At 38.5% G+C, this 17,347-nt stretch overlaps 1 non-coding gene across 1 annotated transcript; it reads right to left on the bottom strand.

Annotated features, from left to right (window-relative positions):
- Window positions 1–5,489: 5,489 nt before the first annotated feature.
- On the bottom strand, window positions 5,490–5,596 carry LOC133033757 (small nucleolar RNA R71). The gene has a single exon (XR_009685824.1). It is a non-coding gene; the product is annotated as a small nucleolar RNA R71 (small nucleolar RNA).
- Window positions 5,597–17,347: the final 11,751 nt, after the last annotated feature.

A 17,347-nucleotide genomic window follows, 5' to 3' on the forward strand; every position in this document is an offset into this window, starting at 1 on the left:
CAGCCCATTTAAGTCCAGTCCGGCCCAACTGGGCCTGGCCCAACAGAAGACCCCTCTTATTTCACGCGGTAAAACCGTAAAAATAGGGGATGGTTGTACTATTTTGGAAAGAAGAAGCAGAAGCCAATAGTAAAAGTAAAAAGAAGGGGTGGTTGTTGATCGAAATGAGTGAGACATAGGACATGAATCCACAGAGCAGCGATGAGCGACCCCACTACGTTCCACCCAAATAAAGCTCCAATCGGGATCCGTGCCTTCACTAATTCACTTCACTCGACAAAAACTGCGCGTGTATTTCAACACTTTTTTTATTTAATTTTTTAGAAAATAAAATGTGTCCATAATTAATTGCAAAATTCTTTATAAGAAGTGTACGAGAGGAGGGGGTGAACAAACCCGTCACTTCTCAATTCATTCATATATGTCATACTCAGTTGTACATTGATTTATTGAATAATAAAATTACAAGGTACCTAGCTACTATACTAGCTAACAAATAAAACATAAAAATCATAAATTATGAGTTGGCTTTAAAATGCTCCATTTCTCAAACAAAATCCGAAGACGTGATTTCATAAGCGAAATTTGATTTTTTATACTTAGAAAATCTTAAATTTTTTTCCCTAAATACATACTTAATAATATTGGTCATATATGACCATATTCCTAATATCCCACAAATACCCCTCTTTCTCTTCCTCTCTCTCAAATTGAAAAAAAAAAAACAGAGGTCCGATGGTCGGACTAGCGTCTTTTTGTTTTCCTCAAACTGAAAAAAAATGTCTGCTTAAACCATCTCTAGTCATTCCTGCCAAAGAAAAAAAGAAAGAAAAAAATCAAAATGTTTGGTTTGACTTGTATTCATATTTGTGTATCTCTAGCGTGCATGGTACATATGATTGTTATTAATTATTGTCATTATTATGAATGATAATAGTTATACATATACTTCCGACTGGCTACCTCTAGTTTTTTTTTTCTTTCAGTTTGAGGAAAACAAAGAGACGTTGGCCCGATGGTCAGACCACATGGTCCGATGGGGTCCGACCAATCGGACCCCATCGGACCATGTGGTCCGACCATCGGACCTCTGTTTTTTTTTTCAGTTTGAGAGAGAGGAAGAGAGAGAGGGGCTGGGTCCGAGAGAAGGGGCTGGGTCGTGCGTGGTTCGGACGGTGGTCGTGCGTAGTCGGGGTGGTGGGTAGTCGTCGGTGGCTGGGCGTGGTGGTCGGGCGCTGAAGTCGTGGTCAGCGAGAGAGAGAGAGAGAGGTTCGGGATGAGGCAGCCATGAATGGATGATTTGAGTTTTTGATTTTTTTTAAATGGGAGGGGTATTTGTGGGATATTAAGAATGTGGTCATATATGACCAATATTATTAAGTATGCATTTAGGGAAAAAATTTGAAGATTTTCTAAGTATAGAAAATCAAATTTCCCCTTTCATAAAATAAAAAAATAAAAAAAGAGCACGTGATCAGTTCTAGTTATTGACCAAAACACCAAAGAAAATATTTTTGTAATGGGGTAAAAAAATTACGTACGTCACTCTTTAATTAAATTATACTTTTCTCCGTAAAAATATTGTAATGACAGCGTAAATGCACACAAATATTATTTACCTTTTCTTTTTTCTTTTTACAAAAAATGTTCATTACATAAAATAGGAAAACAATATATAATTGAACATTTTTTCATTTACTAATTTATTTTTTTTTGTTGAATGAGTCGATTGCTATTAGAATGCAGAAGTTGTATAATTAAGGTAGTAGAATAAGTGAGTGTATGATAAGATACATGAGGTTTCATCTCAAAACCAATTAACAATGAGAAAAGTAACTATGCATCTTATATATGGTATTTAGTTTCAACACATTATTAATGTGAGATTCTCTAACAATTGCTAATGATACTATATTACTTCCTTGTCATTAAATGAGATGAGGTGAACAGGAAATAGTTTTTAGGGTTATTAACGGTGAAATCTTTTTACGTTTTGAATATATGCATTTAACTCTTTTATTTTATTTTTGTGGCAAAACTTTTGTTAATGCAGATTTTCATTAACTAAATATATAAGTATTTTACGTAATAAATTTAGTATAAAATTTAATTACAATAATAAATGAACAGTAGATATTTTACGTGGTTTTGTAGTTAAAATCTACATGCTCCACGAGTTCTTCTTATTTGAAATATTTTTTTGAATACAGGGTACAAAACTTAATAAATGTAAATAATAACTTTTCTCTCAAATTTTTGCCGTCGTTTTTTTCTTAGATTCTGGTTCTATTTATAAGTATATAAGATGGCAGTTATTTTCATTAGGATCCAATCATTTACAATTTCTCATGAAATGTGCACATTCTCTACGTTTCATTTTTATGCACATGAGATAATTTTAAATAACTACTCAACCACTCTTTTGTCTTTACCCTTAAAGAAGCATCTTCACATATTTTTTCAATAAAAAAAAATACAAACTTAATAATATCTTTTTTATTTTGCTTGCCAAAATAATCTATAATTTAATTACATAATGTGAAAGTTCTTGGTCATTGCTGAGAAGAAAGAAAGAAAGAAAGAAACAGAGAATAAAAGATGAATTGAAGAAAGAATGAATTTATTACACCATTGTTAGAGAGAGCAAGTATATATATATACAAGAGCAACAACTCATTAACAAACCAAGAAAAGGAGAAGAAGAAGTTAGTTAGAGTAGTTACAACAATAACAATTAACTGACACCTCATCAACATCTATAATAGAATTGGTACGTCTTAACACTTCCCCTCAAACATTGAATTGAAGCATCTTCAATTCTGAGTTTGTGTCAAAACACATTGAACCGATTGCTGAAGATGAATTTAGTGAGACCATCTGCAATTTGGCCGACGGCAGGAACATGTCTGATGTCAACAAGTTGTTGCATGATTTTCTCTCTAACAAAATACAAATAAGCTCGATATGCTTGGTTTTGGCATGAAGAACTGGGTTAACAGTTAAAAGCACAGTGATTAGGTTGTCACACCACAAAACTTGTGGCCTTGGAAGAGTAGCATGTAGTTCAGATAAGAGAGAGTGAAGCCATGTTAGTTCAGCAACCACATTGGCGAGGGATCTAAATTCAGCTTCAGTACTAGACCTTCAGACAATATGTTTTTTTTTTGGAAGACCAAGCTACAAGGTTTGTACCAAAGTAAATAGCATAGCCAGAAGTAGACCTTTTGTCATCAACATTTGCTGCCCAATCAGCATCACAGAAAGCAACCATTTATTGTGTGGAGATGTGGTGAGATCTAGGCCATAGTTCATAGTACCAGTGAGATATCTCAGAATTCTCTTTACATTAACCCAGTGAAATTGCAAGGGATTATGCATAAATTGGCAAATTTTGCTGACACTAAAAGAGATTTCAAGTCTGGTTATTGTGAGGTATTGGAGAACTCCAACAACTAATCTGTACAGTTGAGCATTTCCACTGGATCACTTCCATAGGCTGAGAGTTTGAGACCACTGTTAGGCTATTTTTAGCCTATGTTTTGGATCTAATTTATGTGCGTTTTTAGCTGTGTTGGGACAGAATTACGCTTGTTTTCTATGTTTTCAGGTTCTTTGGAATAAAAGAGGTCTCGGGTGCAGAAATTCGTTAAAAGATGTGCTGAGCCGAAGAAAACACAATTTCTGAGTAATTGTGCACATCTGGCCGCGGCTAAACACAACCTGGCCGCAGCTAGATTTCGAAAATCTATGAAGCTTCAGTCGCCGCGGCGATGAAGAGGCTCGCCGCGGCCATTTAAAAGATACAGAGAGACCCCTTATTTTCAATTATCTCGCCGCGGCGAGAGGAAGCTTAGCCGCGGCGAGATCCCGTACGGACCAGGGGCATTTTCGTCCATCGAACCCTAAATTTCAGTTATAAATAGAAAACTGCGATTGGAAGTCTGGGAGAGCGATCAGAAACCCTAAAATACAGCTGAGAGCGGCAGGAAGAGCATAGAGATTCAAGTGAAGATCCAGAATTCATCCACCAACAGTTCTTTTCTTTATTCCTCTTTAATTTATTTATGTTGAATATTGTTATAGGAATGGTTATGGATTTGTTTCTGAACTAAATTTCCCATTTAGGGAGGATGATGATTGTTGTTTAATGTTTTGCCTAGTTAATGTTTAATTACCATTCCTCAATTCTTGTGTGTGAAATTATCTTAATTTGTTCTTAATTTCATGTTTAAGATTGATCACCTTGTGCATGCTCTATGATCTCAATTCGAAATCTGAAAAGTGAGAATTGAGAATGCTAAAATTAAGATAATCAATGTTCTATGTGAAACGAAAGTATTTGCATGACTTATGTGACGAGTAGATTATTGCTTAATGCTGATTTCATGTTAGTTTAATTAAGGAATTAATTAGATAACATGTGATTTAGAATCTAGAAGATCTGAAAGGAGCTAGGTTATTTCATAATCTGTCATTCACTCCAAGAATAGGATAGTAATTAAGCATTAACAATTTGGGTAAACAACAACAGGATTCTCCTCCCTATTGTCTCATCTTGCTCAACTTTAAATTGTGTTATTAAGTTTTCTGAATTTCTTTCATATTTTACTGTTTTTAAATCATAATTGCTTTCGAGTTACCGAATAGAATCATAAGTATAATTTAGTGGTACTTAATCCAATTCCCTGTGGGATCGACCTCACCTGTGTGAGATTTACTACTTGATTGCGTATACTTGCGTAGTGTTTAAAATTATAGCAACAAGTTTTTGGCGCCGTTGCCGGGGAATTGTTAAAGATTAATATTACATAAAATTATACTAACTTCTACTTTGGTATATTTTCTCTTGCTGATTTTTCTAACCTTTTTCTTGCAATAATTTCTTGATCTATTTCAGGAATCCTAAGTGCATGCGCCGTCAAGGACAAACAGTCATATTACCAGTTGATCCTGAAATCGAGAAAACTTGCAGGAGGAATCGAAAGAACAAGAGGCAAGAAAGAGTTTCTCAAAGAATCGCCGAAACATCAGAAATCATGGCTGCAAATGTGAACAATAATGCTGGAAACAATGGGGGTAATAACGGTAATAATGGAGGTGCCGTGGAAGATCAAGCTAATGGCCGTAGCTTGAGAGATTACATTCTCCCTACTCTGACGGGAGTGCAGTCATGTATCAGGCCACCGGCAGTGGATGCAAACAATTTCGAGATTAAGCCTGCCATCCTTCAAATGGTGCAGTCTTCAGTTCAGTTTGGTGGTCTCCCTTCTGAAGATCCTAATTTGCATCTCTCTAACTTCATGGAACTTTGTGAAACTTTTAAGGTTAATGGAGTTAGCGATGATGCCATTCGACTGAGATTGTTTCCATTCTCGCTCAGAGAACGAGCCAAGAGTTGGTTGAATTCCTTGCCACCTAATTCTATTGCTACATGGAATGATCTGGCAACAAAATTCTTGTCAAAGTTCTTTCCTCCAGCTAAGTCTGCAAAGCTGAGAGGAGAAATCAATAATTTCTGCCAACAAGATAATGAATCTCTCCATGAGGCTTGGGAGAGGTTTAAAGATCTGATCAGGAGGTGTCCTCATCATGGTATAGAGAAGTGGATGCTGGTTCACAACTTTTATAACGGGCTGGTTGGTAATACTAGAACTTTAATAGATGCAGCAGCGGGCGGAGCTTTTATGAGAAAGAGTGCTAATGAGGCGTATGATCTATTGGAGGAGATGGCTCTAAACAATCAGCAGTGGCCAACTGAAAGGAGTCAATCTAAGAAGGTAGCTGGTGTGTTAGAAGTTGATGCCATCACAAAGTTAACACCAAAGTGTTGAGGCATTGACTAAAATCATTGCAGGGCAAGCTAAACAAGCCCAAATTGTTTGTGAGTTATGTGGAGGAAGTCATCACTTTTCGGAGTGTCAAGCAGATGTGGATGATTTGCCAATGGATGAAGCTAAAGCCATTGGGAATTTTTCACAGAACAACAACAACAACAATTATGGGTTCAACCAGGGTAACAACCGAAGAAATAGTGGGTTCTATCAACAAAGAAATCAGAACCAACAGTTTAATCAGCAACAAGCCTCTGGTGGAAGTTCTAGTTTGCAGACAGATTTACTGCTCCAATTTATGACTGAAACTAGATCTTCAATTAAAGACCTGCAGACTCAGATGGGCCAGCTAGCAACTCAGGTAGCAACCCGCCCTCAAGGAAATTTGCCTAGCACAACTGAAGTCAATCCCAAAGAAAATTGCAAGGCAATTACCCTGAGGAGCGGTAAGAAGTATGATGGGCCCGAGTTACCACAACCAGTTGAGATAGACGAAGAAATAAATGCTCAACCAGTGCAAACACCGACACCAACAGCAGAGAAGGCTACTGACAGCCCAGCACCACCACCACAGTCTCCACCGATTAGTATTGATCATCATGTAAAAATACCCTATCCTCAGAGGCTCAGAAAGTCAAGCTTAGACAAGCAGTTCACCAAGTTTCTAGAAGTCTTCAAAAGACTTCACATTAACATTCCTTTTGCTGAAGCTCTAGAGCAGATGCCAAGTTATGTGAAGTTTATGAAGGAAATTTTGTCAAAGAAGAGGAAGATGGAAGACTATGAGACAGTGGCTCTAACTGAAGAGTGTAGCGCTATTCTACAGAAGAAACTCCCTCCAAAACTCAGAGATCCAGGGAGCTTCACTATTCCTTGTACTATTGGTAAAATTGAAGGAATAAATGCACTATGTGATTTGGGAGCCAGTATAAACTTAATGCCTTTGTCAGTGTTTAAAAAATTGCAGCTGGGTGAAGCAAAGCCAACTACTGTAACTCTTCAATTGGCAGATCGATCGCTAGCTCACCCTAGAGGAGTCATTGAGGATGTGTTAGTAAAGGTGGACAAGTTCATCTTTCCAGCTGATTTCATTGTTCTGGATATGGAAGAAGATAGTAATGTTCCTATCATCCTGGGGAGACCTTTCTTGGCAACAGGGAAAGCACTAATTGATGTTCAGAAAGGAGAGTTAAAGCTAAGGGTACAAGGAGATGAAGTTGTATTTAATGTGCTCAAAGCAATGACCTATCCTACGGCTAGTGACAACTGTTTTGCAATTGATGTGGTGGACCAGTTGGTGGAGACAAAGACGCATGCTGAAGACCCTCTTAATCTGACTTTGGTACAAGAAGAGGTGGTGGAACAAGACGGTAAGGAAGCTTATGAGTATGCTTTGTGGCTCGATTCTTATGGACCGCTGAATAGAAAATATTATGAAGAGTTAGGAGTCATACCAACAAAGCCTACCCCATCTACTGAAAAGCCTCCTCAACTAGAGTTAAAAGTCCTACCAGAGCATCTCAGGTATGAATATTTGGGAGAAAATAAGACACTTCCTGTTATTGTGGCTTCTTCCCTATCTTCTGTAGAGACAGATAAGCTATTACGGGTTCTAAGGAAGCATACAAAAGCCATTGGATGGACTTTAGCAGATATTAAAGGGATCAGCCCTTCAACTGTAATGCATAGAATCTTAATGGAGGAAGGAGTGAAGCCAACCATTGATGCACAACGTAGATTAAATCCACCAATGAAGGAGGTTGTCAGAAAAGAAGTCTTGAAGTGGTTAGATGCCGGGGTAGCGTATCCTATTTCAGACAGTAAATGGGTGAGTCCAGTCCAAGTTGTTCCAAAGAAAGGAGGGATGACGGTGGTAAAGAATGAGAAGAATGAACTCATCCCAACCAGAACTGTCACGGGATGGAGAATTTGCATTGACTACCGAAAACTCAACAAGGCCACAAGAAAAGATCACTTTCCACTCCCATTCATTGATCAGATGTTAGACAAGTTGGCAGGACAAGAGTACTATTGTTTCCTTGATGGGTACTCAGGGTATCACCAAATAGCTATAGCACCGGAGGATCAAGAGAAAACAACATTCACATGTCCATATGGTACTTTTGCTTTTCGACGAATGCCATTTGGGCTGTGCAATGCTCCAGCAACATTTCAGAGGTGTATGATGGCTATATTTTCAGATTTAATAGAAAAGTGCATCGAGGTGTTCATGGATGATTTTTCAGTGTTTGGCTCATCGTTTGACCAATGTCTGAGCAACTTGGAATTGGTTTTAGCAAGATGTGAAGACTCTAATTTGGTGCTGAACTGGGAAAAGTGCCATTTCATGGTTACAGAAGGAATAGTGCTGGGACATAAAATCTCAAAAGAAGGTATTGAGGTTGACAGAGCCAAAGTATCTACAATTGAGAACTTGCCTCCTCCAGTTTCAGTTAAGGGAGTTCGAAGCTTCTTGGGTCATGCCGGGTTTTATAGAAGATTTATCAAAGATTTCTCCAAGCTGGCCAAACCGCTATCCAATCTTCTTGCTAGTGGAGTACCTTTTGAATTTGGGAAAGATTGTCTTGAAGCATTCCAAATTCTCAAGGAGAAGTTAATCTCAGCACCGATCGTGACTACACCAAACTGGGAATTACCTTTTGAAATCATGTGCGATGCAAGTGATTATGCTATTGGAGCAGTTTTGGGACAACGGGTTGACAAGGTATTCAGAACCATTTACTATGCAAGCAAAACCTTGAATGATGCCCAACTGAACTACGCTACTACAGAAAAAGAGATGCTGGCTATAGTGTTTGCATGTGACAAATTTCGACCCTACTTGATTGGCAATAAAGTGATAGTGTATACAGATCATTCAGCAATCAAATACTTGATGACTAAGAAGGATGCCAAACCACGACTGATTCGATGGGTTCTTCTTTTGCAAGAATTTGATCTAGACATAAAAGACAAGAAGGGTACTGAGAACTTGGTGGCAGATCACTTGTCAAGACTCTTTAGTGTGAGGGAAAGTCTTATGGTACCATGGTATGCTGATTATGTTAACTACTTAGCTGCTAATATCACTCCTCCTGAGCTATCTCGCCAACAATTAAAGAAATTCTTTTCCGAGGTGAAACATTACTACTGGGAAGAGCCAATCCTCTACAAGCACTGTGCAGATCAGATAATAAGAAGGTGTGTGCCTGAAGAGGAGATGTACTCTATTCTTAATCACTGTCATGCTCTACCATGTGGGGGACACTTCAGTGGAACTAGAACAGCTGCCAAAGTGTTGCAAAGCGGGTTCTTTTGGCCAACGCTTTTCAAAGATGCTAGTACTTTTGTGAAGGCATGTGATCGTTGTCAGCGTACAGGAAACATCTCAAGGAGAAACGAAATGCCTTTGACAGGAATCTTGGAAGTAGAGTTGTTTGATGTATGGGGGATAGACTTTATGGGTCCTTTTCCTTCATCGTTTAGCAATCTATACATTTTACTAGCTGTGGATTACGTATCAAAATGGGTAGAAGCTGCAGCAACACCAGCTAATGATGGAAAAACAGTTCTTCGGTTCCTTCAGAAGAATATATTCACACGGTTTGGTACTCCCCGAGCGATCATAAGCGATGAAGGGAGTCATTTCTGCAACAAACAGTTCGAAGCCCTTCTTTCAAAGTATGGTGTTCGTCATAGAACTGCCCTTCCCTATCATCCGCAAAGTAATGGCCAAGCTGAGATTTCTAACCGGGAAATAAAGATGATTCTGGAGAAAACGGTGCAGAGATCAAGGAAAGATTGGTCAAGAAAGTTGGATGACGCATTGTGGGCCTACAGAACAGCGTTCAAAACGCCAATAGGGATGTCACCATATCGGTTGGTGTTTGGAAAGGCGTGTCATTTACCGGTGGAGTTAGAACACAAAGCTTATTGGGCAATGAGAACTCTAAACATGGACTTAAAAGCTGCTGGGCAGAAAAGACTACTACAGTTGGATGAGTTGGAAGAATTTCGAAATGAAGCTTATGAAAACCCCAAGATTTATAAGGAAAGAACTAAGAGATGGCATGACCGAAATCTAGTCAGAAAGGAGTTTCAACCTGGTCAACAAGTTCTACTCTTCAACTCAAGACTAAAGTTATTTCCTGGTAAATTAAAGTCAAGGTGGTCAGGGCCATTTACAGTGATCAAAGTGTTCCCCTACGGAGCAGTGGAACTAAAAGGTGAAAGTCCGAATACTTTCAAAGTGAATGGACAGCGATTAAAGCTCTACTTGGGAGGTCAATTTGATCAAACCAAGTCCGCCATGATTCTGGCGCCACTTTGAAGATCTCGATCAACGTCTAGCTGAGCGACGATAAATTGAGCGCTAATTGGGAGGCAACCCAAGTGTTCTTTTGATTTAGTTGAACTTTTTTTTTTTTTTAAGTTTACTGTTATTTTTTTTTTGTTACTAAAAAAAAAAAAAAATTATTATTTTTGTCAGTGGCCGCGGCCATGGGATGTATGGCCGCGGCCAGATTGGCCTTACAGAAAGGGGCTATTTTTCACGATTTCTAGCCGCGGCGAGGGTACACACCGCCGCGGCCAGATAAGCCTTACAGAGAGGGGGCTAATTTCACGAAATCTCGCCGCGGCGAGGATACATGTGGCCGCGGCGAGAATGGTCAGGTTTTGTTTAAAAACCCCACATCCCTAACATTTCAAAACTCACACCCCATTCAAACCCTCTCTTCTCCACGCCGAAAACACCACTTTTCACCATTTTTTCTTCATCTAATCCCATTCAAAACTCCTTTCCACCAATTCTAACCATAAACTTTCATCAATAATCATCCTAAACCCTTATTTCTCTCATTAAACACTAAATCCCACTCAAAATCAACCCCAAATCCCTAAAACCTCACCCAAAAATTAAATAAACCCTTATTCATCCTTTTCTTTCTCAAAAGCTTCAAGATTTCAACAATGGAGGATGATTAAAGGAAAGAGTGTCATTGAGGTATTGATTTAAAGACTTCCAATCCAATTTTTATTGAAGAATTTGTGAATTTGTTGGATAGTTTTGGATTATTTGTGGATATTTGGGATTGTTTTTGCTATATACATTGTTGAAATTGATTGTGTGAATAGAATTGGGTTAAATTGAAAGGGATTTAAATCCCGGGAAGTCAAGTTTTAAGGGGAAGTGCTGTCGAAATTTTGAAAAATCTTGGGAGTTAGGATATAATTTTTGGTGAGATGGGTCCAAAGAGGTCAAGAGTTAATGAGGAGGGAGCTTCATCATCCAACCCACCTAGAGGACGCTCTAATCTTGATAGAGTTAGGTTTACCAACATGGATGTTCAAGAGCGGTTTTTGAAATTGAAAGATAGGGCATTCATTGAGGATAGAGGGATAGACATTGTGAACCTAAGCCAAACTGTCAACATTCCCCCTGCTTTTGCATCTATTAGGGATCAAATCCTACATAGGCAGTGGACTAAGTTCGTAGATGTCACTGAGCGTGGTAATCAAACTCTAGCTTTGGAATTTTTAGCCAACTGGCCTGAAAGAGAAGATGGCAAAGTCAGAGTTAGGGGGGTTAGAGTGCCTGCTACCACAGCCGATATTCATGCCCTTTATGACCTCCCAACTTTCACTGTGGAGCAACAACCCTTGAAACGGCAATTTCGAGAGAGAAGTTTGAATTATGTGGATATTGCTGAGACTCTAGGGTATCCTGGCCTTAGGTTCCATGAGCTTAATGGAGAACCATACCAATTGTACCGATGTGAACTCAACCCAGTGGCCAAGGCTTGGCTTTACTTTGTTAGTGCAAGGATGCTCCCCAACAAGCATTTTTCTGATGCTCAAATAGACAGAATTAAATGGGTTTACGGCATTATGAAAGGGTATAATTTGAATGTGGGGGATATTGTTCGAGTGACCTTTGACATTATGGTTGAGGGATCTTCCGGTGGAGGACTTGGGTTAGCTGGAATAATTACTGATCTGTGTGAGAAACATGGGGTACCGCAGTACTCATATGATACAAAGGCACCGCCACAGCGCCCTATTAACTTGGCGACTGTTCTTCGCTTCAAACCTCCTCATCCTCATGGTCAACCGCCAGTTCAAAGAGGTCCTCCGGCAAGAGAAGAAGAGGAACGTGAGGACATCGAACCACCACGTCTTGTCGGGCCTCTTGACCCTGCCATGCAGTACACTCACGATCAGCTGAATTATCTGATTCAGCAAAACATGCATATGCAAAATTACATGGCCCAGAGGAGTATCTTCGATGAGCAGCAGGTGGCTCAATTGAATACACTTGTCACGAGGATGAATATCGGTGTGGAAGAACCGAACTATTTTGCCATGCCACCCCGTTTCAACCCTTATGACCAGCCACCGCCGCCAAACCCCTTCTAAGGGGCTCAGGTAAGTTTCTCTCACCCTGGTTTATTTTCACACATTGGGGACAATGTGCATTTTAGTTTGGGGGGGGGGGGGGAAACTTAATTTTTTTTCGCGTTTATTTGTTCTAGTTTAGTTTGTTTTAGTTTTTTTAGTCTTGCGTGATAGCTAAATTGAAAGATTGATTGAATTGTTGTTATTCACTTGTGCAATGGATTAAAACATAACTGTGTGCTTGACTTGCAACTGTTTGAATTAAGATGGATGTGTGCTAGGAAGTGATTCATGTAGATTTAAAACATTTGCTATTCTCACATATCACCTCTGTTCTATTTGGTTTGTGGAATGATTGATTGAACATGGAATAGAATTTGTATGACATACTCTCTTGAAGCGAAATCCTTGATATTTTTTGTTTGGAAAGTGATTTAGGCAAGTTTTCTTTGGAACGATTGAGCCTTTCAAGCCTACCTATAAATTTTTACCATAGTATACCCAAAGTTGAGCCTTAGCCTGTTTTAAAAATTTTTCACCACTTAACTGAGCTGAATTCGTATCTTAAATTCTTTTCACCCTGAACGTAACTTATTATGCCATGAGCCTTGAAGCAAGTTTGGGGGGATAAGTGTTGTAAGTGAAAAATAAAGTGTAGGAATGAGAGATTGAAAAAAAATAAAAGAATAATATTGTGTGTTGTGCCTATGAAAAAGAAGAAAGAAAGAAAAAAAAAATGTGTCTTCTTGAAAAAAGTTATAAGAAAAATTGCAATCTCTTATTTCTGTTTTTGGGATATATGGAAAGAAAGCAAAATAAATGTCTAAGCTTGTTTGGTTAATAGTGCTTATGGTATAGTATAGCCTAAATGACTTCTCACCTACCCATGTACCTAAGCCATGCGATGTTAACCGAAAAAGACCTATTGATTCCAAATAGAAATTTGTCAACATTAGTGGAGAGAGGTATGTCGTTCAAAATTATTGATCATGTGTTAGTGGGATGTTGGAAAGTTTAGAACAGTTGTGATATTGATGGCAATTGCGATGTTTTATGTTTGTATGAATTACTTACTTGTAAATTGCACATTCAACGTAGTTCTTAGAGTTGGCAAGTTGAAATTCTGGTTATTGATGGATTGAAGTTGTGCAGGTGGTGGTAACAATTAAATTGTTGGAAAGTTTAGCTATCATTGTCAGTTTGTTTTTAGTTTAGTCCTAGTTTACTCGGGGACGAGTAAAGAGTCAGTTTGGGGGAGTTTGTTAGGCTATTTTTAGCCTATGTTTTGGATCTAATTTATGTGCGTTTTTAGCTGTGTTGGGACAGAATTACGCTTGTTTTCTATGTTTTCAGGTTCTTTGGAATAAAAGAGGTCTCGGGTGCAGAAATTCGTTAAAAGATGTGCTGAGCCGAAGAAAACACAATTTCTGAGTAATTGTGCACATCTGGCCGCGGCTAAACACAACCTGGCCGCGGCTAGATTTCGAAAATCTATGAAGCTTCAGTCGCCGCGGCGATGAAGAGGCTCGCCGCGGCCATTTAAAAGATACAGAGAGACCCCTTATTTTCAATTATCTCGCCGCGGCGAGAGGAAGCTTAGCCGCGGCGAGATCCCGTACGGACCAGGGGCATTTTCGTCCATCGAACCCTAAATTTCAGTTATAAATAGAAAACTGCGATTGGAACTCTGGGAGAGCGATCAGAAACCCTAAAATACAGCTGAGAGCGGCAGGAAGAGCATAGAGATTCAAGTGAAGATCCAGAATTCATCCACCAACAGTTCTTTTCTTTATTCCTCTTTAATTTATTTATGTTGAATATTGTTATAGGAATGGTTATGGATTTGTTTCTGAACTAAATTTCCCATTTAGGGAGGATGATGATTGTTGTTTAATGTTTTGCCTAGTTAATGTTTAATTACCATTCCTCAATTCTTGTGTGTGAAATTATCTTAATTTGTTCTTAATTTCATGTTTAAGATTGATCACCTTGTGCATGCTCTATGATCTCAATTCGAAATCTGAAAAGTGAGAATTGAGAATGCTAAAATTAAGATAATCAATGTTCTATGTGAAACGAAAGTATTTGCATGACTTATGTGACGAGTAGATTATTGCTTAATGCTGATTTCATGTTAGTTTAATTAAGGAATTAATTAGATAACATGTGATTTAGAATCTAGAAGATCTGAAAGGAGCTAGGTTATTTCATAATCTGTCATTCACTCCAAGAATAGGATAGTAATTAAGCATTAACAATTTGGGTAAACAACAACAGGATTCTCCTCCCTATTGTCTCATCTTGCTCAACTTTAAATTGTGTTATTAAGTTTTCTGAATTTCTTTCATATTTTACTGTTTTTAAATCATAATTGCTTTCGATTTACCGAATAGAATCATAAGTATAATTTAGTGGTACTTAATCCAATTCCCTGTGGGATCGACCTCACCTGTGTGAGATTTACTACTTGATTGCGTATACTTGCGTAGTGTTTAAAATTATAGCAACAACCACTTGTCATTGGTGCAGAAGAAGATTTAGCAACTTGCATTTGAGCTTTGGTCAACAAATCTCTTATGTATTTCTCTTGAGAAAGATGTAGGCCATTTGTGGTGTGTTGGACTTCTATTCCCCAAAAATAATTTAACTCTCCAAGGTCCTTGAGACAAAACTCAGTGTTTAGATTGGTGATTAACTGGAGACAACCTTAGGATTGCTGCCTGTGATAATAATGTCATCTACATAGACCAAGATGATAGTTGTGGACTGAAGAGAGTGATGAATGAATAAAGAGTGGTCAGACTTGGATGAGACAAAACCAAACCTTGACAGAGACAGTTGCAACTTTTCAAACCAGGCTCTTGGGGCCTGTTTGAGTCCATATAGAGCTTTGTGGAGTTTGCAAAAAAGATTGGGTGATGTAGTGACTTCATAGCCAGGAGGTTGTGTCATGTAGACTTCTTCTTGAAGTATACCATTCAAGAAGGCATTATTGACATCCAATTGCCTAATTTGCCACCCATGAGGCAAAGCTAAAGTTAAGACAACTCAAATGGTAACTAGTTTCACTACACGACTAAAAGTTTCAGTGAAATCCAACCCAGGTTGTTGATGAAAGCCTTTAGCAACCAGCATTGCCTTGTGTCTAGTCACAGTGCTATATGTGTCTTCTTATTCCTTTTAAACCCATTTACAACCTATGACTTGTCTTTCAGGGGGTAGGGGAACAAGAGTGTAAGTCTTGTTTCTAATAAGAGCAAGGATTTCATCATCCATAGCATGTTTCCACTGAGGCAATTGACGAGCTTGAGCAACTGTAGTGGGAATTGAAGACACGCTAAACACTTTAGGTTTATGAATACCAGCTTTGGCTCTAGTTGTCATTTTGTGATGATTTTGAACTTTTTGCACTTGTTGAACATCGGTTTCTTATTATTGATGATCGGTAGTAGGTAGAGGATCAGGTGTTGATTTAGTTGTTGAGTCATGAGTAACAAAAACGTATGTTGCAGAGGCATGGATAGGAATTACATGCTCAAAAACCAGGGGGTATGGAAGGTGTTACAGATTTACTCCTTTGAGTAGGAGTGGCAGAAGGTGAGCTGAAAGTGGTGATAGGAGATGTATTTAGATTATGAGGAGGGGTGCTTGGTGGAGAGGCAGAGTTGGTGGTATTGGACAAGTCATGGACACTAGTAGCAGGTGTGTTGATAGATGGAATTTGAGCATGTATATGCCATTCCTGAGGAGTGATATATTCTGGTTCACTATGTGCTTTGTTGTATGGGAATTGATGTTCATCAAAGATGACATCTCTGGACATGTACATTTTGCCATTAGATGCAAGACATTTGTATCCCTTGTGATTTAGACTATAAAGGAAGGTGCAAGGTTCAGACTTGAATTGCATCTTATGTTTGTTATAGGGTCTAATGTTAGGAAATCACTTGCTTCCAAAAGTTTTAAACCAGAAATAATCTGGTTGTTTGTGAAACAGAACCTCTAAGGGGGTTTTGTGATTCAATACAGGAGTAGACAACCTATTATGTATAAAAATAGTTGTCCTAAAAGCCTCGCCCCAAAAATTTAGTGGCATAGAAGACTGAGCTAACAAAGTAAGGCTATTCTCAACTATGTGCCTGTGCTTCCTTTCTCTTATACCATTTTTTCGTGAGTGGTTGGGCAAGGGGTGCCTATGTAATACCCCAAACTATTGAAGAAACTTAGGAAAGCTTCTAAATTCCCCACCCCAATCAGTTTGTACCATTTTGATTTGAGTCCCCAATTGTAGTTTAGCTTTAGCTTTGAACATTTGAAACACTTTTAGAGTTTCACATTTGTCTTTAAGCATGTATATCCATATGAACCTAGAGTATACATCCATGAAATGGATGTAATACTTGTAGCCACTGTGAGAAATAGTGTGAGATGGACCCCATAAGTCAGAGACAACAAGCTGTAAAAGGGTTGTGTACTCAATAGTAGACACCTTTGCAAAAGGTAGTTTATGAATTTTACCCGAACAACAAGCTAGACAAACAACTTGAGAAAATTTATTATCAATAGAAATGTTACAAGTTTTGAGTACACAATGAACAATACTTCTGGAGGGATGCCCCAATAATCTGTTGTGCCAAACATCAAATTCAGAGAACTTGCAATTATTATTACAACGAGCACAAGAAGAAATTGAAGTTGAGACAGTGTTTGCAGACAACTTAGTGTTTTCAGGAAAAACATGTCCTACACTGTCTCGGCTGACTGTTTTGGGAAGAATGTCTAGACCTTCAAAAGTATAGAGGTCATTCTTGTGTCTCCTTTGTAGTATAACCTACCTGGTGTCCTGATCCTTAACACAACATGTGTCAAGGTGAAACTCAAAGAACACTTTGTTATCTTTAGCAAACTTGGACACACTTAGCACGTTTTTGGTTATAGCAGGCACACGTAACAAGTTATTGAGAACTAAAGTTTGTTTAGACAAATCGGAAGATAGAAAAGTTTGACCTATGTGCTTAATGGACAAACCTAGTCCATCACTAACAAACAGTTGCTCCTGTCCAAGATAGTCTGAGCTTTGAGCAAGGTTGGTAGGGTCTGGGGTGCAATGATTGGTTGCC

Source organism: Cannabis sativa, chromosome 1 (genome assembly GCF_029168945.1).
Source record: "Cannabis sativa cultivar Pink pepper isolate KNU-18-1 chromosome 1, ASM2916894v1, whole genome shotgun sequence".
Classification (NCBI taxonomy): domain Eukaryota; kingdom Viridiplantae; phylum Streptophyta; class Magnoliopsida; order Rosales; family Cannabaceae; genus Cannabis; species Cannabis sativa.